The sequence below is a fragment of the Ambystoma mexicanum genome, chromosome 8 (genome assembly GCF_040938575.1).
Source record: "Ambystoma mexicanum isolate Mex_15411 chromosome 8, UKY_AmexF1_1, whole genome shotgun sequence".
NCBI lineage: Eukaryota > Metazoa > Chordata > Amphibia > Caudata > Ambystomatidae > Ambystoma > Ambystoma mexicanum.
In genome coordinates, this window is record NC_090929.1 from 1,619,687,515 (window position 1) to 1,619,711,634 (window position 24,120).

The 24,120-nt window shown below is 43.1% G+C and overlaps 1 protein-coding gene across 2 annotated transcripts in view; it reads right to left on the minus strand.

Annotated features, from left to right (window-relative positions):
* The window catches only part of ABLIM1 (actin binding LIM protein 1), a 1,283,500-nt gene that overhangs the window by 944,934 nt on the left and 314,446 nt on the right, over positions 1-24,120 (minus strand). The window lies entirely within an intron of this gene.

The window sequence follows — 24,120 nt, forward strand, 5'->3', positions numbered from 1 at the left end:
GTAGAACAATGAAAGGCTGAGTCACCCCAGCTAGGATTCAAATCTGGGAGTTACAGGTATATAGGCAACGAGCAATTAACTATCTGAGCTACCTTCATGCCTGTCAATCAGTAAACTCTGTAATAAATGCAGTCCTGCTTGAAATAAATATCTCCGAGTACTATTTTCAAAACGCCAGATCGGTAAAAAGTGGTGCTCATGTATATACCACCACTGTCACATTTTCTAATCCAGGACTTTGAATGATTGGCCAAGTGGAGTTTGCGAGTGGCAGGCATTAGAAGCCCCCCACCTTTCCCGCTCCATCTGGTTTGCCGCCAGCGTGGCATATGCAAGCTGGCGGCGAGCCCATGAACTACAGAAGACTACCCCTGTTTATTTTACCGCTGTTAAAGGCAGACATAATCTATTGGAATCCATTGCAAAGGTCTCCGGCAATCGTTCATTGTGAGAAGCATTGACACGCCTCCCCAAATGTAATGAAAAAGTGAAGAGTAAAGGAGAGCTGTATTGTACCATACTTTGCCTGTGTGCTGCGGGAAAGTCGAAAATTGCATCGAGAGGGACCTTGTGCATTTAAGTGAAAACGGTTATGGTGTCCTCCAATGTAACCAGCCTTTTTTATTAAATAGGGCCATTTATTTATTTAGACATGTCTCTACATGTGTACTCCCCACCACACCCATGACTTCAAGCCGCCCCTCTCACTGAGCTTTCCTTTATCATTCAGTTTAAGATTCAGACGCATTTACAAGGAGGCCTCACTCTACCTCAACAACTGCACTCTCCCGATACTCCAGGTGCGCCCACTACGGTCCTCTACCCGCCTGCCCTGTCTCCTTCCACCCCCAGATTCATTCAACTGCAAAAGAGCCGGCGGCACAAGCTTCCTTGTCACTGCTCCATCTCTCCGGAACTCGCTTCCTCCCAAAAACCGAACTGAACGTACCTACATGACCTTCAGAAAGCTACTTAAATGCTGGCTGTTGAACGAATACGACTAGGAACTAACTTGTCCTAGCCCTGTCTCTTCCTGCCCGTCCACCTCACATGAATTTCTATCTGTAAAATGTTTTACCTTGTGAAACCCTCAGATTTGGGAGTTAGATAAATGCAATAAATAAATAAATAACACTGCTTCCCATCGTAATAGCCCCGAGTTAGACCATGGAGTCTAGGCTCCACCACCACCTGGATTTGGGAGCACTGTATCCTGTGCCCCGGGGCTATCGACCTGGAGGTGTACACAAGTAAGAAAGAAGAGAAAAGAGGGTCCAAAACGGAACCCTCCCGTCCCCTGCACACCTTTGGGTTGCATCAGTGTGACGCCTTGAAGTTCAGTTTCATACAATAGTCAATTAGACATATATTAAAAAAAATAATTTTAATAGTAACGCAAATTTGAGTAAATGCAGTAATGACATCCAGTATAAAGAGAAAAAGATTCTTTATTCCAAACGCAAAGTCCAGGGGGGATTCAATTCATTTGATAGTGGCTGACGCGTTTCGAGATATTCATTCTCGTCATCAAGAGCCCAGAACAATGAATCAATCACTGAAAATAGAGAAATATATACAATCAGATATTTTAGAGCTCTCCAGTTATTTGCATCATACATTTGGAGTTAGTGTTGAGCTAATAGTCTGTTCCCAGAGAAATCTGATCAACAAAATCTTCAAACTTTTTTGATAGGAAAACAAAGTTGAGGTAACTACAATAGGTCAACATGACCAGAAGTTATGATTCAATTGTATCCAGAGTCACAAACAATCGAAACGAGGGTTGGCCGCTAATCCAAAGATCTATTAGGAATACATAATAGATTACAAGGGCACTGGTATACTACCAGAAAAAAAGTAAAGTTTGTTGCTTACCAAGACTAGAAAAATCCCGTACTTCAATGGATAAAGAAAACCACTTCGTATGTGCGGAGAAAAAACTCTGAGTGGAATTGAAACGAGATTCATCCAACGGAGAGTAAGGAAGTCAGGTACACTATGGAAGATAAATAATAAGTGCAACGATAAGTGTAAAATGCCATAAGCGGCACGTCAAGGAGAGTGAAACAGTAAAAGGGCAAACACTCACCGCTGAGGGATGCCCAGCAGGCTCACACCATGACCAGTGATTTCGCATGGCGATGCACGAGTGGCTCGTAGTCTAACTTATAAAGTTCTAGGCAGTCTGGTGTCTTGGCCTATAAGGGAAATAGCGGCCGCTGTAAATTGGTGTCTTTGTCACACGTATGCAGACAGCACTGCATTATAACAGCAAAAATCACCTCGTATTATTAAATGTTGCTTACTTGTGTTTGTAGTTAGTGTGCCATCGGGAGACGAAACGTAGAGTGCGGAGTGAATGGAGGTCGTCCAAGCCCATCAAGAGAAAAGACGTCCACGGAGATTGTTGCTATGCGTGAGACGCTCATACGCCAATGCAGGACCCTCAGTGCAGCGACGGTCCGTGAAGCGTGGCCGATGTGCGTAACAATAGTTGTAGGACTATTGGAGTGAATTTAAATAGTAGACTGTTGGTAAAAAGAGGCGGCCATCTTAGAAGATGAACAATGTATGAATGTAGATGAAGACATGCTTAGTGTAGGTGCAGACTGAAATGGTCTAAAGTTGGACAAATTGGAATGAATCAATTCGGAAGGGAAACCAACCATCTGGGTTACAATGTGGTGACTCTGGATTTACAGTATTTAATGAACAAATAAGTGTACTTGGGATAGTACTTAATTCACATATGATGACAGTATTTTTCCAAAATGGACACCATGTGATATCCAATGGGGGAAGTACAATCATGTAATGATGCAGGGAGAACAAAGGTCGATGTTAAATGTTAGTACTGAAACAATGTAAAGAGATCCATGAGGTGCATACAGAACTGAGGTATATTGAGAGACAACAGTACAACATATCAGATAAAGCATTTCAAAGAAAATTCATCATTAAGACCCTTTGGTAATAATGTGTTGAGTGTGTGAATCCAATATTTCTCTCTCCGTGAGAGCATTGATACATAGTCACCTCCCCTGTAGGGTTTTTTGACTATTTCAAGGATTTGAAATTTTAGTTGTGCAATTGTATGATTGTTTTCCATGAAATGTCTGGAGAGGGGGGATTTAGTGTTTTTGCATCTAATGTTCGATTTGTGTTCCGCAATGCGTTCTTTGACAGGTCTTGTGGTTTGACCGACATACACTTTGCCACAAGGACATTTAATCGCATAAATTACCCCAGATGACATGCAAGTGGCATAGTGTCGTAACTTAATGTTCTTTCCAGTATATGGGTGAACAATCTTGTCACCTTTTATGACGTTGTTACAGTGAGTACAGCAGAGGCATGGGAAGGTACTCATTTTTTGGTTTGTAGGACCCTCTGTTTGTCTTTTGGTGGTATTTCTGCATTGACCAAAGTGTCTCTAAGGTTCCTACCACGTCTGAAGGCCATCATGGGAGCTTTAGGGAAAAGTTCCTTCAAAGTCTGGTCATTATGGAGAATACTCCAATGTTTCCTGATGGATTTGCTTATCTGGAAGCTTTGTCTGGAATATTTGCTGATATGAAGTAATGGTGTATCCTTTGATTTGGTTTTAGGTACCAGCAGTTGTTCTTTATTAATTAGTCCAGATCTTTCTTTGACTTCCTCTAGGATGGTGTTGGGATAGCCTCTGGCTGAACATTTTTCCAAAAGTGTGTTGCTTTCTGTGTCTAAACCTGCTGGGTCCGAGATTATGCGTTTTAGTCTCAGGACTTGACTGTACGGTAGACTTTTTAGCATAGATTTAGGGTGATGGCTTGTGAAGTGTAGCAGGTTGTTTGCGTCAGTAGGTTTGTGGAAAACCGTGGTCCAGATCCGGTGTTCTCTAATTTCCATGTCCACATCTAAGAAGTGTAGGCGGGGTTCACCTATCTCCATGGTGAACTTGATGGTGTTATGAATAGAATTCATATAGGTGAGGAAAGCGTCCAGTTCTTCGCGTGTCCCACACTAAATAGCAAAAATGTCATCTATGTAGCGTTTCCACATCAGTATCTTGTAGGACCATTCCGGGTGGTCCAGTACATGTCGGTGTTCAAATCTGTACATGAATGTATTTGCGTAGACTGGGGTCATGGATGAGCCCATAGAAGTGCCAGTAGTTTGTAGGTAGAATTTCCCTTTGAATCTGAAATAACTGTTAAAGAGTATAATTTCAAGAAATTTCATGACCAGATTGTTGTTGGACCTACTGTTGTTACCATTGGAAATGAGCCATTGGACTGCATCTAGGCCTTCGGTGTGGGGGATGGAGGTGTATAGACTACATACATCCATACTGAAAATGATGCACTCTGTGCTTAGAGCCGTGATGTCGTTAATACAGTTCAGGAAATCTGTTGTATCTCTCAGATAAGTGGGGGTATCCTGTACCAATTTCTGAAGGGATTTATCCACGTAGATAGCAAGAGGCTCGAAAATGCTGTCAGTGCCAGCTACTATGGGTCGTAGTGGAGGATTGGAAGGGTCCTTGTTGATTTTCGGAAGACCATAGAATACGGGGGTAATGGGATGTAAATTCAGTAGAAATTCACTTGTCTTAACATCAATCATGTTAAGATCTAATGCTTCTTCAATTGTCTTCTTGATAAGAATCTTAATTGTGTTGATAGGATCACCATCCAGTTTGGAATAAGGGTTGGTATCATCTAACAGTGTAAGGCATTTAGTAGTGTAGTCTTTTGTGTCCATTATGACAATTGCACCCCCTTTGTCGGCTGGTTTGATGGTTAGATCTTCGTCTTTAGCCAGTGTTTCAATATGTTCCAATTGACACCTCTTCACATTGCTTGGTGTATTCTTCTGATAGTTGATCCTTTGCAGATCCTTCATTACCATTTTTTCGAATAGGTTAAGCATGGAATTTTGTGTGAATGGGTCAAAGTAGCTTTTCGGGCGAAATTCAAGAGTATCGGTGTCCAGTGGTGGTATTTCCCCGTCCATATCAGAGCTGAAGAAGAGTTTGAGTCTCAATTTTCGCAATAACCTATGGAAACACACTTTTTCCTCAAAAAGTGTGGTATTGCTGGTGGGTACGAATGATAGTCCACGGATAAGCATGTCCAATTGCCCACTCATGAGGTTTTTGCTGGATAGGTTCACCACTAGGTTTTCAGTCATTTGTTTTTTCTTTTGTTTTGACCCTTTGCCTCTCCTCGTTTTTCTTTTTGTTTGTCTCTTAATCCTAAAAAAGGACCATTCGATGTTGCAGGGCTGGGTGGTGTCACAGGGATTGATGAGTTAGCGGCAGGTTGGTCTCTAGAATCTGTGTCGGGAATTGTTGTTTCTTTATTAGGGGGGTGTTCTCTTTCTTCCGGTTGAATTGGGTCCCCAATGCTACTGCTGCTGCTATCACTGCCAGAGTTTGCTTTATTCTGGAAACGAGATTTCCGTTGTTGGTCACGATGATGGTAAAATTCTTGCCACGTATAGACTATGTCGTTAAGGTAATCAAAGGTATCTCTTTTGAATTTCCTCAGTTTTCTTTGTTCAATATCCTGTTTGCAGCCCGTTAGTTTTGAATTGAAGTCAGTAAGTAGGGTAGCGAGTTCTTCAGTTGATTTAAATTTACTTAACTGAGTTTTCAGGGTGGTGATTTCTGTGTCGATGGATGTGAGAGATTTGGATAATTCTTCAATTGTCAAGAGTATGAGGTCAAGTGAACATTTATTTAGAATTTGATCCCATTTTTCGACGAAGGATTTGCTTTCACTGCATAGAGTAAGACGTAGATATACCCTCAGTCCACGCTGTATTTTCTGCGATTTGTAATATTCAACCAATGTTGTTGCATGTAATTTCTGTGCAATTTCACGTCAAATTAGTTTTTCCAACTGAAAGACCAGTCTCTCTGGGTTAGCTCTGCATTGCAGTGATTTCTCTGTGTCTTTAATGAGAGATAGAATACGCTTAGCTTCAGATGCATCAAAAGCTAATGTGGTGGCGCGTTTGTCGGTAATGTCATTGATGCGTGAGGAAGACATATTAGTCAAAAAATTAGGAAAATGGGTGCTACCTTCATTTAGTGCCACACTACTGAATAGTGGAAACAACAACAAGGGAAAGGATGGAAGGTGCACACACTAAGATTTAGAGTAATTGCTTACATATACCAATTTAACAACAATTAAGGATTTTTAGGGTGCGGGGGAGGAAAAGCAGCCCTGGCACAGGGATACTGAAAATACAAAAGAAGAGAAAAGAGGGTCCAAAACGGAACCCTCCCGTCCCCTGCACACCTTTGGGTTGCGTCAGTGTGACGCCTTGAAGTTCAGTTTCATACAATAGTCAATTAGATATATATTCAAAAAAATAATTTTAATAGTAACGCAAATTTGAGTAAATGCAGTAATGACATCAGTATAAAGAGAAAAAGATTCTTTATTCCAAACGCAAAGTCCAGGGGGGATTCAATTCATTTGATAGTGGCTAACGCGTTTCGAGAAATTCATTCTCTTCATCAAGAGCCCAGAACAATGAATCAATCACTGAAAATAGAGAAATATATACAATCAGATATTTTAGAGCTCTCCAGTTATTTGCATCATACATTTGGAGTTAGTGTTGAGCTAATAGTCTGTTCCCAGAGAAATCTGATCAACAAAATCTTCAAACTTTTTTGATAGGAAAACAAAGTTGAGGTAACTACAATAGGTCAACATGACCAGAAGTTATGATTCAATTGTATCCAGAGTCACAAACAATCAAAACGAGGGATGGCCGCTAATCCAAAGATCTATTAGGAATACATAATAGATTACAAGGGCACTGGTATACTACCACAAAAAAAGTAACGTTGTTGCTTACCAAGACTAGAAAAATCCCGTACTTCAATGGATAAAGAAAACCACTTCGTATGTGCGGAGAAAAAACTCTGAGTGGAATTCAAACGAGATTCATCCAACGGAGAGTAAGGAAGTCAGGTACACTATGGAAGATAAATAATAAGTGCAACGATAAGTGTAAAATGCCATAAGCGGCACGTCAAGGAGCGTGAAACAGTAAAAGGGCAAACACTCACCACTGAGGGATGTATGATGCAAATAACTGGAGAGCTCTAAAATATCTGATTGTATATATTTCTCTATTTTCAGTGATTGATTCATTGTTCTGGGCTCTTGATGACGAGAATGAATATCTCGAAACGCGTCAGCCACTATCAAATGAATTGAATCCCCCCTGGACTTTGCGTTTGGAATAAAGAATCTTTTTCTCTTTATACTGGATGTCATTACTGCATTTACTCAAATTTGCGTTACTATTAAAATTATTTTTTTAAATATATATCTAATTGACTATTGTATGAAACTGAATTTCAAGGCGTCACACTGACGCAACCCAAAGGTGTGCAGGGGACGGGAGGGTTCCGTTTTGGACCCTCTTTTCTCTTCTTTTGTATTTTCAGTATCCCTGTGCCAGGGCTGCTTTCCCCCCCCCCACCCTAAAAATCCTTAATTGTTGTTAAATTGGTATATGTAAGCAATTACTCTAAATCTTAATGTGTGCACCTTCCATCCTTTCCCTTGGTGTATACAAGTAATACAAGCCACAAGGGAAAAGGCGCAACCGACACACCAACACATTTGGCACTGGTTGCGCTACCAACAACAGGTGGAACTGACACAAGGAGATCTATGATAAAGTCCTCCAGCAGAACCGGCTCAAAATCTTTCAAAAGGTGCTGGTAGACCTGCGACCAGCACTGTCCTCCACGCCTAGCTGGCAGAAGGTGCACTGCGGGTGAACTGTGCACCTTCCATCCTTTCCTTTGGTGTATACAAGTAATACAAGCCACAAGGGAAAAGGCGCAACCGACACACCAACACATTTGGCACTGGTTGCGCTACCAACAACAGGTGGAACTGACACAAGGAGATCTATGATAAAGTCCTCCAGCAGAACCGGCTCAAAATCTTTCAAAAGGTGCTGGTAGACCTGCGACCAGCACTGTCCTCCACGCCTAGCTGGCAGAAGGTGCACTGCGGGTGAACTGAAGACTACGTTCAGAACAGATGGCTCTTATGGTTCTGGGCAAACCTATTTGGGGAAATCCTGACCGACCCACATTTCTGCATATTGAGCCCGATCACATTTTTATTTATTTGTACATTTGTATAGCGCACCTAACCCTCAGGCATCTGTGCTTCCTTAAGGGTCCGGATGAGTTCTGTCCCATGGCTGCAGTATCAGAGCCAGGGGAGGGGCAGGCTATGTCCCCTAGCTCCCCCATGGGGTCCAGTGCTCCCCCGGCCCTATTAGCCACCCCCCTGGCACCAAAAACAGCCTCTGCTACTGCATGGTTGAAGACGTTCCTCATATGTCTTATAGGCAGGAGGTCTCTGGTGGTCTCACTCGTGCCACCAGATAAGAAAGGAATTTGTATTTGCATTGCACAAGAGTAGTTATTATGTTTGCAGTAACTACATATGCATTAAAAATAAATGGTATAGTGAAGAGAAAAGGCACCCATCAGAACCATCGACCTTTAATTAAGTGCCAATGACGAGTATGCTCGTCTTTTTTGCATAGACGTGCACAATAGCCTGGCAGTTACACCCACCTCTGAAGGTCTCCGTCCTTCTCTAAAAAGAAGCCCATAGGAGAAAGGGCACCCAGTCACCTGTCACATCACCTGCATTCCTGTCTTAAATCGGGAACCCAACGAAAGTGATGAAAAGTACCTCAAGGGTCTCGAGAACTTGCCCAGTGCTCACTTGTGAGACAGCAGTCCACGGAAGAGGACACCACCCTGGGACCCCAAAGCCTCTCACCTTCCAGTCACCTTCCCATATAGTGGGTCCAATCATACAAAATAGAAGGGCTCGGGGGAAAGGCAAACGCAAACCAAAACACATGATATGATCTGATATGGCATTTATAATGCGCCTCTGCAAAAGTGTTTCAAGGCGCGACGAGGCAAGGGAGGGGAAACAGAGGGAAGACAGACAGCGATCCTACTAGGCCAGGTGACATTGAGATCGCGATCATGTCCATCACAAGCACAAACTCACTTGTCTTTTCAGCCCCCCCCCCAAAAGTGGGTCAAACAATTAAAACATCCAAGAGAAAGTCTGGCATAGGGTGAGCAGACATCCCTATTTCCAGGCGATAGTTCCAGTATAGCACAACTTACTCCTGTGTCCTGACAAGAGCTACTGAAAAAACAGCCAAATGCTCCGCTTTTAAGAAAAGGTTTAGACTTCCAAATAAAGTAAATACTAAACATCTGAAAGGTCAACTCAGAGTTCTGGGGCTGCTGGGGTACGGACAAGGAAAAACCCTCAGTGAAGAATCTAGAAAGACCCTTTTCTAGAGACGTTGCTGCTACTGGGAGCCTTTAATCTTCATTGATTTAACTGCTTGAAAGACTGGGTTGGTAAACTTGACCTGTATGTTTTCCCCAGTGCAGTGGCAGCATGGATGTGCCAACCGTGAACGAAGCATTCCGGTTACGGGTGCCGGTGATCTGGCAAGCTTCCCCGGGCGTGCAGGTACATCTCCAGAAAGGGAAGGGTACCTGGATGCTGCTCTACTTTCTAAAAGTAGTTTTTTTATGCATCTTCATTTGGGCTGCTTGACTCTAGCCTCCTTGACCTGTCATTGGAATGTTTCTGTCCACGTGATTCCCTGGCCCATGAAACTGTGGCTGTCTTTACCCATTTTTAGTTTTGGCTGTTAGGTAGCTCTAAACTGCCGCCTCTAAGCCAAAACTATTGCATTGGATCAAATCCTGACAGTATTATTTAAAAGCAGTCTTCTGAGAGTTGATGACTTAATTGGAGCTGTAAATGCACTACTGGTATACTAAAAATGTTTTAACCAAGTTTGCCTTCAGCCATTTCATGTATAAGCAGTGTTGATGTCCTACAGTAACTTTTCATTAAAACACGCATTGGCAAAGCCAACAGTTTTGACTTGTGTGTAGGTACAAGGGATATGCAAGGCACTACTATTATTAGCATGGCAATGGACAGTCAATGGGTGGGCAAATAATCAAAGAACACCTACAAGCATTGTATCCCTCCTCATATCCCATTCCCCTCCTATTTGTACTCTAATGCAATAGTTTTGGCTAACAAAAGGAAGACAGAAAAGGAGAGCAAAAAGGATAAAACAAAGAGAAAACTGTAAAAACTTAAAAAGGTGTGTAAACAAAAATGAATAAAGTGTGTGGTATAGCTGGGCGGTCTCATCTTTTATTAGAAATAAGGGTACGCTTGGGTGCGCTTTATCCCATACTGAGCGCCGGGAGACCTCCCCTGGGGGGTAGCGGTGTGCGGTATAAGTCAACATAACATACAGATGACACTGGAGAAATCACCAATGTCAGAGGCACCGACGCTTCCTCTCACGTGGCCCGCGCACGCCACAAGCCGCGCAATATCAAAGTGACGACTGACCGAAGCGCGTAATCCGCAGGACTAAGAGGATGCAGAGAACAAAACAATGACATATTGAGCTCCGCACATGAAGGTTCCCCACTCCCCCCTGCCGCACAGCCCTTCTTTTCATCTCCCTCCGCGGATTAGACCATCAGGGATGCGCGGTGCGCTTGATAAGCTCTTTTTTTTTACCAGGATATTCTGGGGGGCGATTGCGCTCAAAGCTCGCAGATGGTCGAGCGCTCATCATAAGCCCTCCTGAAAACCACTTCCCCCTGAGGACCCCTCTCTCATCAATGTACTTTGACATGCACTAGAGCACGAGTCTGCAGCCTCTGTCTCTTCAGATGTTTTGGACGTGACTCCCGTGATCTATCTCCATTGGCTGTGCTGTCTAGGGATGATGGGAGTTGTAGTGCAAAATATCTAGTGAGCCAAAGGTTGCGGACCCCAACCGTAGAGGTGCCCAATGAAGGTCCTAGAGTGACCACGCAGCTATATCAGGACAGCATATATGCCGGTATTCCATGGGATGGCGTTCAAATATCCCACAGAAAAGCCTTATAAGATCCTACAAGTAAGTTATACGAATTTATTTTTTAAAAGTGGAGATTGGGAACGATATTTACAACTTCATAAGAACGTATTTGACACCCATTTTCTTACAGAATTTTTATAAAGTCTCAGATTTCAGTACGGTATTTGTAAGATTTTACAAGATTCTGATAAGATCCTTATCAGAAAATGTACAATTAATGTTTGTATGGGATTTAACACTGTCGAGGCATTTGTCATCGATAATTTAATGTCATGTTTCCAAACCCTACGGATGGGCAGATGACTTTTGCTCTGCCCTTTGTTCTGGAGGTGCTACGAAGAGACTGTGCTCACGAGCGTTACCTTATAAAACTGCAATTAAAAAAATAAACCCATGCAATAGGCATGTATGTGCCTATTGCATGTAGGCCGCTACTGCCACAGTGGTGTCCTTGCATTGAGGCTTGTCTGAGTGGGGGCTCTGCCCACACCTGGGTTTCCAGACTGAGGTCTTCAATTTTAGAATGCAAAGGCACGCCTCCCTATCGATTCCATTACCTGGTCAAGCAGACTTGCTTTAATATTATGCAAGTCTATGAAAAAAGGACGAGCATACTCGTCCTTGGCACTTAAGGGGTTAAATAGTTGGCGAGACTGGTAGTAAAATAACTGCTCCAGGGGCCCTTAAACAGTCGCTGATGAAATGACATAGAACCACTGTGTGCATGATGATATTGACAGAAGGAAGGAAACTGTTGAAGCGCATGCAATGGTCTGGGCATATGTTGCTCTTTTGAAAATTATATCTTGTAAGTTGCAATAACTGGAGCAATGACATAACCAAATATCTCAGTGCTCAGCAGTAGAAGAAGCAGATGGTCCTTTGCAAAGCCTGCAGCCAACGCAGCCCTTAGGCGCAAGAAGCCACCACAGCCCAGAGGCAGAAGAAGCCAACACAGCCCAGAGGCGCGAGAAGCCAACACAGCACAGAGGCGCGAGAAGCCAACACAGCCCAGAGGCGTGAGAAACCAACACAGACCAGAGGCACGAGAAACCAACACAGCCCAGAGGCGCGAGAAGCCAACACAGCCCAGAGGCGCGAGAAGCCAACACAGCCCAGAGGTGCGAGAAGCCAACACAGCCCAGAGGCGCGAGAAGCCAACACAGCACAGAGGCACGAGAAGCCAACACAGCACAGAGGCGCGAGCAGCCAACACAGTCCAGAGGCGCGAGAAGCCAACCCATCCCAGAGGCGCGAGAAGCCAGCACAGCCCAGAGGCGCAAGAAGCCAACACAGCCCAGAGGCGCGAGAAGCCAACCCATCCCAGAGGCGCGAGAAGCCAACACAGCCCAGAGGCGCGAAAAGCCAACACAGCATAGAGGCGCGAGAAGCCAACACAGCCCAGAGGCACGAGCAGCCAACCCAGCCCAGAGGCACGAGAAGCCAACACAGCACAGAGGCGCGAGAAGCCAACACAGCCCAGAGGCGCGAGAAGCCAACACAGCCCAGAGGCGCGAGAAGCCAACACAGCACAGAGGTGCGAGAAACCAACACAGCCCAGAGGCGCGAGAAGCCAACACAGCCCAGAGGCACGAGCAGCCAACAAAGCCCAGAGGCACGAGAAGCCAACCCATCCCAGAGGCGCGAGAAGCCAACACAGCCCAGAGGTGCGAGAAGCCAACACAGCCCAGAGGCACGAGAAGCCAACCCATCCCAGAGGCGCGAGAAGCCAACACAGCCCAGAGGCGCGAGAAGCCAACACAGCCCAGAGGCGCGAGAAGCCAACACAGTACAGAGGTGCGAGAAGCCACCACAGCCCAGAGGCGCGAGAAACCAACCCAGCCCAGAGGCGCGAGAAGCCAACACAGCCCAGAGGCACGAGCAGCCAACACAGCCCAGAGGCACGAGAAGCCAACCCATCCCAGAGGTGCGAGAAGCCAACGCAGCCCAGAGGCGTGAGAAGCCAACACAGCCCAGAGGCGCAAGAAACCAACACAGCCCAGAGGCGCGAGAAGCCAACACAGCCCAGAGGCGCGGGCAGCCAACACAGCCCAGAGGCACGAGAAGCCAACCCATCCCAGAGGCATGAGAAGCCAACACAGCCCAGAGGCGCAAGAAGCCAACGCAGCCCTTAGGCGCAAGAAGCCAAAACAGTCCAGAGGCGCGAGAAGCCAACACAGTCCAGAGGCGTGAGAAGCCAACACAGCACAGAGGCGCGAGAAGCCAACACAGCCCATAGGCGCGAGAAACCAACACAGCCCAGAGGAGCGAGAAGCCAACACAGCCCAGAGGCACGAGCAGCCAACACAGCCCAGAGGCACTAGAAGCCAACCCATCCCAGAGGCGCGAGAAGCCAACACAGCCCAGAGGCGCGAGAAGCCAATGCAGCCCTTAGGCGCAATAAGCCAACACAGCCCAGAGGCGCGTGAAGCCAAGACAGCCCAGAGGCGCGAGAAGCCAACACAGCACAGAGGCGCGAGAAGCCAACACAGCCCAGAGGCGCGAGAAACCAACACAGCCCAGAGGTGCGAGAAGCCAACACAGCCCAGAGGCGCGGAAAGGCAACGCAGCACTTAGGCGCAAGAAGCCAACACAGCCCAGAGGCGCGAGAAGCCAACACAGCACAGAGGCGCAATAAGCCAACACAGCCTAGAGGCGCGAGAAGCCAAGACAGCCCAGTGGCGCGAGAAGCCAACACAGCACAGAGGCCCGAGAAGCCAACACAGCTCAGAGGCGCGAGAAACCAACACAGCCCAGAGGTGCGAGAAGCCAACACAGCCCAGAGGCGCGAGAAGCCAACGCAGCCCTTAGGCGCAAGAAGCCAACACAGCCCAGAGGCGCGAGAAGCCAACACAGCACAGAGGCGCGAGAAGCCAACGCAGCCCTTAGGCGCAATAAGCCAACACAGCCCAGAGGCGCGAGAAGCCAAGACAGCCCAGAGGCGCGAGAAGCCAACACAGCACAGAGGCGCGAGAAGCCAACACAGCCCAGAGGCGCGAGAAACCAACACAGCCCAGAGGCGCGAGAAGCCAACAAAGCCCAGAGGCGCGAGAAGCCAACACAGCCCAGAGGCGCGAGAAGCCAACACACCATGCTGTGATGCCCAGAGGCACAAGGAGCAAAAACGAATCACAGCAATGCTCAGAAGCCACGAAAACGCAAGTTCTATGTTATTACATTGACAGTCTTTTTTTCGATAACTTTTTTTGTGAAAAATGTTTAATGAAAATGTCAGTACATTTATTTTCTATTATTTTTGTAGGGGTTCACCCCAAGCCCCCTCCTCCCCTATTCTGTTTTACCTATTCCCAACACCCCCTTACCCCTTACAGACCCTTTCCCACCATCTATTATTTTCAAGGAATTACTTTGTAAAATAATTTTTGGGGGAAAAAACATCGAAAAAATGACCGTCAATGTAACAACGTTGTCCCCTCAGAAGAACTAGAAGCCAAAACAAACCTAAGACTCACTCAGAAGCACAGGAATCCAACACGCCGCAAACACTGCTCCGAAGCACATGAAACTAAGTGAAAAACTGAGCAATGCTCACCCACTAAGAAGCCACAACACCTCAAGCATTTATCAGAAGCACAAGAAAACAAAAGAAAGCTTGGAATTGCTCAGAAGCATAAGAAGTCATCATACCACAAGCACTGCTCAGAAGCAGATGATGTGAACCATAAATAAACTCAGCAGTGTTCTGAAGCACAAGAAGCCAACACACCACAAGCATTTCTCAGAAGCAAAAAAAGCCAAAACAATCCTCAGACTTGCTCAGAAGCACAAGAAGCCAAAACACCCAAGCATTTCTCAGAAGCAAAGAAGCCAAAACAAACCTCAGAATTGCTTGGAAGCACAAGAAGCCAACACACCACAAGCATTTCTCAGAAGCAAAAAAGCGAAAACAAACCTCAGAAATGCCCAGAAGCACAAGAAGCCAAAACACCCAAGAATTTCTAAGAAGCAAAAAAGCCAAAACAAACCTCAGAAATTGCTCGGAAACTGTGAAGCCAAAACACACAAGCATTTCTCAGAAGCAAAAAAAACAAAACAAACCTCAGAATTGCTCTGAAGCCAAGAAGCCGAAACACCCAAGCATTTATCAGAAGTGCAAAAAAGCCTAAACAAACCTCAGAATTGCTCAGAAGCACACGAAGCCAAAACACTCAAGCATTTATCAGAAGTGCAGGAAATCAAAACAAACCTCAGAATTTTTTGGAAGCAAAAGAAGTCAAAACACATCAGAAGTGCAAAAAGCCAAAACAAACCTCAGAATTGCTTGGAAGCACAAGAATCTAAAAAACTGAAGCATTTATCAGAAGTGCAAAAAAGCCAAAACAAACCTCAGAATTGCTCGGAAGCACAAGAAGCCAAAATACCCAAGCATTTATCGGAAGTGCAAAAAAGCCAAAACAAACCTCAGAATTGCTTGGAAGCACAAGAATCTAAAAAACTGAAGCATTTATCAGAAGTGCAAAAAAGCCAAAACAAACCTCAGAATTGCTCGGAAGCACAAGAAGCCAAAATACCCAAGCATTTATCGGAAGTGCAAAAAAACCTACACAAACCTCACAATTGGTCGAAACACAAGAAGCAATAACACCCAAGCATTTATCAGAGTGCAAAAAAGGGTAAACGAACCTCAGAATTGCTCGAAGAACAAGAAGCCCAAAAACCTAAGCATTTATCAGAAGTGCAAGAAATCAAAACAAATCTCAGAAAATTTTGGAAGCACAAGTACTCAAAACACATCAGAAGTGCAAGAAGCCAAAACAAACCTCAGAATTGCTCAGAAGCACAAGTAGCCAAGAAACCCAAGCATTTATCAGAAGTGCAAAAAAGCTTAAACAAACCTCAGAATTGCTCGAAACACAAGAAGCAATAACACCCAAGCATTTATCAGTAGTGCAGAAAAGCCTAAACGAACATCAGAATTGCTCGAAGCACAAGAAGCCAAAACACCCAAGCATTTATCAGAAGTGCAAAAAATCAAAACAAACCTCAGAATTTTTCGGAAGCACAAGAAGTCAAAACAGATCAGCAGTGCAAGAAGCCAAAACAAACCTCAGAATTGCTCAGAAGCACAAGTAGCCAAAACACCCAAGCATTTATCAGAAGTGCAAGAAATCCAAACAAACCTCAGAATTTTTGGAAGCACAAGAAGTCGAAACACATCAGTAGTGCAAGAAGCCAAAACAAACCTCAGAATTGCTCAGAAGCACAAGAAGCCAAAACACCCAAGCATTTATCAGAAGTGCAAGAAATCAAAACAAACGTCAGAATTTTTGGAAGCACAAGAAGTCAAAACACATCGGAAGTGCAAGAAGCCAAAACAAACCTCAGAATTGCTCAGAAGACCAATAAGCCAAAACACCCAAGCATTTATCAGAAGTACAAAAAGCCTAAATAAACCTAGGAATTGCTCAGAAGACCAAGAAGCCAAAACACCCAAGCATTTATCAGAAGTGGGAAAAGCCTAAACAAACCTCAGAATTGCTCGAAGCACAAGAAGCCAAAACACCCAAGCATTTATCAGAAGTGCAAGAAATCAAAACAAACCTCAGAATTTTTGGAAGCACAAGAAGTCAAAACACATCATAAGTGCAAGAAGCCAAAACAAACCTCAGAATTGCTCAGAAGCACAAGAAGCCAAAACACCCAAGCATTTATCAGAAGTGCAAGAAATCCAAACAAACCTCAGAATCTTTGGAAGCACAAGTACTCAAAACACATCAGAAGTGCAAGAAGCCAAAACAAACCTCAGAATTGCTCAGAAGCACAAGTAGCCAAGAAACCCAAGCATTTATCAGAAGTGCCAAAAAGCTTAAACAAACCTCAGAATTGCTCGAAACACAAGAAGCAATAACACCCAAGCATTTATCAGTAGTGCAGAAAAGCCAAAAACGAACATCAGAATTGCTCGAAGCACAAGAAGCCAAAACACCAAAGCATTTATCAGAAGTGCAAGAAATCAAAACAAACCTCAGAATTTTTCGGAAGCACAAGAAGTCAAAACAGATCAGCAGTGCAAGAAGCCAAAACAAACCTCAGAATTGCCCGGAAGCACAAGTAGCCAAAACACCCAAGCATTTATCAGAAGTGCAAGAAATCCAAACAAACCTCAGAATCTTTGGAAGCACAAGAAGTCAAAACACATCAGAAGTGCAAGAAGCCAAAACAAACCTCAGAATTGCTTAGAAGCACAAGTAGCCAAAACACCCAAGCATTTATCAGAAGTGCAAAAAAAGCCAAAACAAACCTCAGAATTGCTCAGAAGACCAATAAGCCAAAACACCCAAGCATTTATCAGAAGTACAAAAAGCCTAAACAAACCTCCGAATTGCTCAGAAGACCAAGAAGCCAAAACACCCAAGCATTTATCAGAAGTGCGAAAAGCCTAAACAAACCTCAGAATTGCTCGAAGCACAAGAAGCCAAAACACCCAAGCATTGCTCAGAAGACCAATAAGCCAAAACACCCAAGCATTTATCAGAAGTACAAAAAGCCTAAACAAACCTCCGAATTGCTCAGAAGACCAAGAAGCCAAAACACCCAAGCATTTATCAGAAGTGCGAAAAGCCTAAACAAACCTCAGAATTGCTCGAAGCACAAGAAGCCAAAACACCCAAGCATTTATCAGAAGTGCAAGAAATCAAAACAAACCTTAGAATTTTTGGAAGCACAAGAAGTCAAAACAGATCAGAAGTGCAAGATGCCAAAACAAACCTCAGAATTGCTCAGAAGCACAAGAAGCCAAAACACTCAAGCATTTATCAGAAGTGCAAGAAATCAAAACAAACCTCATAATTTTTTGGAAGCACAAGAAGTCAAAACACATCAGAAGTGCAAAAAGCCAAAACAAACCTCAGAATTGCTCGGAAGCACAAGTAGCCAAAACACCCAAGCATTTATCAGAAGTGCAAAAAAGCCAAAACAAACCTCAGAATTGCTTGGAAGCACAACAATATAAAACACTGAAGCATTTATCAGAAGTGCAAAAAAGCCAAAACAAACCTCAGAATTGCTCGGAAGCACAAGAAGCCAAAACACCCAAGCATTTATCAAAAGTGCAAAAAAGCCTACACAAACCTCAGAATTGGTCGAAACACAAGAAGCAATAACACCCAAGCATTTATCAGAGTGCAAAAAAGCCTAAACGAACCTCAGAATTGCTCGAAGCACAAGAAGCCCAAAAACCTAAGCATTTATCAGAAGTGCAAGAAATCAAAACAAATCTCAGAAAATTTCGGAAGCACAAGTACTCAAAACACATCAGAAGTGCAAGAAGCCAAAACAAACCTCAGAATTGCTCAGAAGCACAAGTAGTCAAGAAACCCAAGCATTTATCAGAAGTGTAAAAAAGCTTAAACAAACCTCAGAATTGCTCGAAACACAAGAAGCAATAACACCCAAACATTTATCAGTAGTGCAGAAAAGCCAAAACGAACATCAGAATTGCTTGAAGCACAAGAAGCCAAAACACCCAAGCATTTATCAGAAGTGCAAGAAATCAAAACAAACCTCAGAATTTTTTGGAAGCACAAGAAGTCAAAACAGATCAGCAGTGCAAGAAGCCAAAACAAACCTCAGAATTGCTCGGAAGCACAAGTAGCCAAAACACCCAAGCATTTATCAGAAGTGCAAGAAATCCAAACAAACCTCAGAATCTTTGGAAGCACAAGAAGTCAAAACACATCAGAAGTGCAAGAAGCCAAAACAAACCTCAGAATTGCTTAGAAGCACAAGTAGCCAAAACACCCAAGCATTTATCAGAAGTGCAAAAAAAGCCAAAACAAACCTCAGAAGTGCTCAGAAGACCAATAAGCCAAAACACCCAAGCATTTATCAGAAGTACAAAAAGCCTAAACAAACCTCAGAATTGCTCAGAAGACCAAGAAGCCAAAACACCCAAGCATTTATCAGAAGTGCGAAAAGCCTAAACAAACCTCAGAATTGCTCGAAGCACAAGAAGCCAAAACACCCAAGCATTTATCAGAAGTGCAAGAAATCAAAACAAACCTTAGAATTTTTGGAAGCACAAGAAGTCAAAACACATCAGAAGTGCAAGATGCCAAAACAAACCTCAGAATTGCTCAGAAGCACAAGAAGCCAAAACACCCAAGCATTTATCAGAAGTGCAAGAAATCAAAACAAACCTCAGAATTTTTGGAAGCACAAGAAGTCAAAACACATCAGAAGTGCAAGAAGCCAAAACAAACCTCAGAATTGCTCGGAAGCACAAGAACCCAAAACACCCAAGCATTTATCAGAAGTGCAAAAAAGCCAAAACAAACCTCAGAATTGCTTGGAAGCACAAGAATATAAAACACTGAAGCATTTATCAGAAGTGCAAAAAAGCCAAAACAAACCTCAGAATTGCTCGGAAGCACAAGAAGCCAAAACACCCAAGCATTTATCAAAAGTGCAAAAAAGCCTACACAAACCTCAGAATTGGTCGAAACACAAGAAGCAATAACACCCAAGCATTTATCAGAGTGCAAAAAAGCCTAAACGAACCTCAGAATTGCTCGAAGCACAAGAAGCCCAAAAACCTAAGCATTTATCAGAAGTGCAAGAAATCAAAACAAATCTCAGAAAATTTCGGAAGCACAAGTACTCAAAACACATCAGAAGTGCAAGAAGCCAAAACAAACCTCAGAATTTCTCAGAAGCACAAGTAGCCAAGAAACCCAAGCATTTATCAGAAGTGTAAAAAAGCTTAAACAAACCTCAGAATCGCTCGAAACACAAGAAGCAATAACACCCAAGCATTTATCAGTAGTGCAGAAAAGCCAAAACGAACATCAGAATTGCTCGAAGCACAAGAAGCCAAAACACCCAAGCATTTATCAGAAGTGCAAGAAATCAAAACAAACCTCAGAATTTTTCGGAAGCACAAGAAGTCAAAACAGATCAGCAGTGCAAGAAGCCAAAACAAACCTCAGAATTGCTCGGAAGCACAAGTAGCCAAAACACCCAAGCATTTATCAGAAGTGCAAGAAATCCAGACAAACCTCAGAATCTTTGGAAGCACAAGAAGTCAAAACACATCAGAAGTGCAAGAAGCCAAAACAAACCTCAGAATTGCTTAGAAGCACAAGTAGCCAAAACACCCAAGCATTTATCAGAAGTGCAAAAAAAGCCAAAACAAACCTCAGAATTGCTCAGAAGACCAATAAGCCAAAACACCCAAGCATTTATCAGAAGTACAAAAAGCCTAAACAAACCTCCGAATTGCTCAGAAGACCAAGAAGCCAAAACACCCAAGCATTTATCAGAAGTGCGAAAAGCCTAAACAAACCTCAGAATTGCTCGAAGCACAAGAAGCCAAAACACCCAAGCATTTATCAGAAGTGCAAGAAATCAAAACAAACCTTAGAATTTTTGAAAGCACAAGAAGTCAAAACACATCAGAAGTGCAAGATGCCAAAACAAACCTCAGAATTGCTCAGAAGCACAAGAAGCCAAAACACCCAAGCATTTATCAGAAGTGCAAGAAATCAAAACAAACCTCAGAATTTTTGGCAGCACAAGAAGTCAAAACACATCAGAAGTGCAAGAAGCCAAAACAAACCTCAGAATTGCTCAGAAGCACAAGAACCCAAAACACCCAAGCATTTATCAGAAGTGCAAAAAAGCCAAAACAAACCTCAAAATTGCTCGGAAGCACAAGAAGCCAAAACACCCAAGCATTTATCAGAAGTGCAAAAAAGCCAAAACAAACCTCAGAATTGCTCAGAAGCACAAGAAGCCAAAACACCCAAGCATTTATCAGAAGTGTAAAAAACCCTAAACAAACCTCGGAATTGCTCGAAGCACAAGAAGCCAAAACACCCAAGCATTTATCAGAAGTGCAAGAAATCAAAACAAACCTCAGAATTTTTCGGAAGCACAAGAAGTCAAAACACACCATAAGTGCAAGAAGCCAAAACAAACATCAGAATTGCTCGCAAGCACAAGTAGCCAAAACGCACAAGAAAACAAAAGAAAGCTTGGAATTGCTCAGAAGCATAAGAAGTCATCATACCACAAGCACTGCTCAGAAGCAGATGATGTGAACCATAAATAAACTCAGCAGTGTTCTGAAGCACAAGAAGCCAACACACCACAAGCATTTCTCAGAAGCAAAAAAAGCCAAAACAATCCTCAGACTTGCTCAGAAGCACAAGAAGCCAAAACACCCAAGCATTTCTCAGAAGCAAAGAAGCCAAAACAAACCTCAGAATTGCTTGGAAGCACAAGAAGCCAACACACAACAAGCATTTCTCAGAAGAAAAAAAGCGAAAACAAACCTCAGAAATGCCCAGAAGCACAAGAAGCCAAAACACCCAAGAATTTCTAAGAAGCAAAAAAGCCAAAACAAACCTCAGAAATTGCTCGGAAACTGTGAAGCCAAAACACCCAAGCATTTCTCAGAAGCAAAAAAAACAAAACAAACCTCAGAATTGCTCTGAAGCCAAGAAGCCAAAACACACAAGCATTTATCAGAAGTGCAAAAAAGCCTAAACAAACCTCAGAATTGCTCAGAAGCTCAAGAAGCCAAAACACTCAAGCATTTATCAGAAGTGCAGGAAATCAAAACAAACCTCAGAATTTTTTGGAAGCAAAAGAAGTCAAAACACATCAGAAGTGCAAAAAGCCAAAACAAACCTCAGAATTGCTTGGAAGCACAAGAATCTAAAAAACTGAAGCATTTATCAGAAGTGCAAAAAAGCCAAAACAAACCTCAGAATTGCTCGGAAGCACAAGAAGCCAAAATACCCAAGCATTTATCGGAAGTGCAAAAAAGCCAAAACAAACCTCAGAATTGCTTGGAAGCACAAGAATCTAAAAAACTGAAGCATTTATCAGAAGTGCAAAAAAGCCAAAACAAACCTCAGAATTGCTCGGAAGCACAAGAAGCCAAAATACCCAAGCATTTATCGGAAGTGCAAAAAAAACTACACAAACCTCAGAATTGGTCGAAACACAAGAAGCAATAACACCCAAGCATTTATCAGAGTGCAAAAAAGCGTAAACGAACCTCAGAATTGCTCGAAGCACAAGAAGCCCAAAAACCTAAGCATTTATCAGAAGTGCAAGAAATCAAAACAAATCTCAGAAAATTTTGGAAGCACAAGTACTCAAAACACATCAGAAGTGCAAGAAGCCAAAACAAACCTCAGAATTGCTCAGAAGCACAAGTAGCCAAGAAACCCAAGCATTTATCAGAAGTGCAAAAAAGCTTAAACAAACCTCAGAATTGCTCGAAACCCAAGAAGCAATAACACCCAAGCATTTATCAGTAGTGCAGAAAAGCCTAAACGAACATCAGAATTGCTCGAAGCACAAGAAGCCAAAACACCCAAGCATTTATCAGAAGTGCAAGAAAGCCAAAACAAACCTCAGAATTGCTCGGAAGCACAAGAAGCCAAAATACCCAAGCATTTATCGGAAGTGCAAAAAAGCCAAAACAAACCTCAGAATTGCTTGGAAGCACAAGAATCTAAAAAACTGAAGCATTTATCAGAAGTGCAAAAAAGCCAAAACAAACCTCAGAATTGCTCGGAAGCACAAGAAGCCAAAATACCCAAGCATTTATCGGAAGTGCAAAAAAAACTACACAAACCTCAGAATTGGTCGAAACACAAGAAGCAATAACACCCAAGCATTTATCAGAGTGCAAAAAAGCGTAAACGAACCTCAGAATTGCTCGAAGCACAAGAAGCCCAAAAACCTAAGAATTTATCAGAAGTGCAAGAAATCAAAACAAATCTCAGAAAATTTTGGAAGCACAAGTACTCAAAACACATCAGAAGTGCAAGAAGCCAAAACAAACCTCAGAATTGCTCAGAAGCACAAGTAGCCAAGAAACCCAAGCATTTATCAGAAGTGCAAAAAAGCTTAAACAAACCTCAGAATTGCTCGAAACCCAAGAAGCAATAACACCCAAGCATTTATCAGTAGTGCAGAAAAGCCTAAACGAACATCAGAATTGCTCGAAGCACAAGAAGCCAAAACACCCAAGCATTTATCAGAAGTGCAAGAAATCAAAACAAACCTCAGAATTTTTCGGAAGCACAAGAAGTCAAAACAGATCAGCAGTGCAAGAAGCCAAAACAAACCTCAGAATTGCTCGGAAGCACAAGTAGCCAAAACACCCAAGCATTTATCAGAAGTGCAAGAAATCCAAACAAACCTCAGAATTTTTGGAAGCACAAGAAGTCAAAACACATCAGAAGTGCAAGAAGCCAAAACAAACCTCAGAATTGCTCAGAAGCACAAGAAGCCAAAACACACAAGCATTTATCAGAAGCACAAGAAAACAAAAGAAAGCTTGGAATTGCTCAGAAGCATAAGAAGTCATCATACCACAAGCACTGCTCAGAAGCAGATGATGTGAACCATAAATAAACTCAGCAGTGTTCTGAAGCACAAGAAGCCAACACACCACAAGCATTTCTCAGAAGCAAAAAAAGCCAAAACAATCCTCAGACTTGCTCAGAAGCACAAGAAGCCAAAACACCCAAGCATTTCTCAGAAGCAAATAAGCCAAAACAAACCTCAGAATTGCTTGGAAGCACAAGAAGCCAACACACCACAAGCATTTCTCAGAAGCAAAAAAGCGAAAACATCCCTCAGAAATGCCCAGAAGCACAAGAAGCCAAAACACCCAAGAATTTCTAAGAAGCAAAAAAGCCAAAATAAACCTCAGAAATTGCTCGGAAACTGTGAAGCCAAAACACCCAAGCATTTCTCAGAAGCAAAAAAAACAAAACAAACCTCAGAATTGCTCTGAAGCCAAGAAGCCAAAACACCCAAGCATTTATCAGAAGTGCAAAAAAGCCTAATAAACCTCATAATTGCTCAGAAGCACAAGAAGCCAAAACACTCAAGCATTTATCAGAAGTGCAGGAAATCAAAACAAACCTCAGAATTTTTTGGAAGCAAAAGAAGTCAAAACACATCAGAAGTGCAAAAAGCCAAAACAAACCTCAGAATTGCTTGGAAGCACAAGAATCTAAAAAACTGAAGCATTTATCAGAAGTGCCAAAAAGCCAAAACAAACCTCAGAATTGCTCGGAAGCACAAGAAGCCAAAATACCCAAGCATTTAGGAAGTGCAAAAAAGCCAAAACAAACCTCAGAATTGCTTGGAAGCACAAGA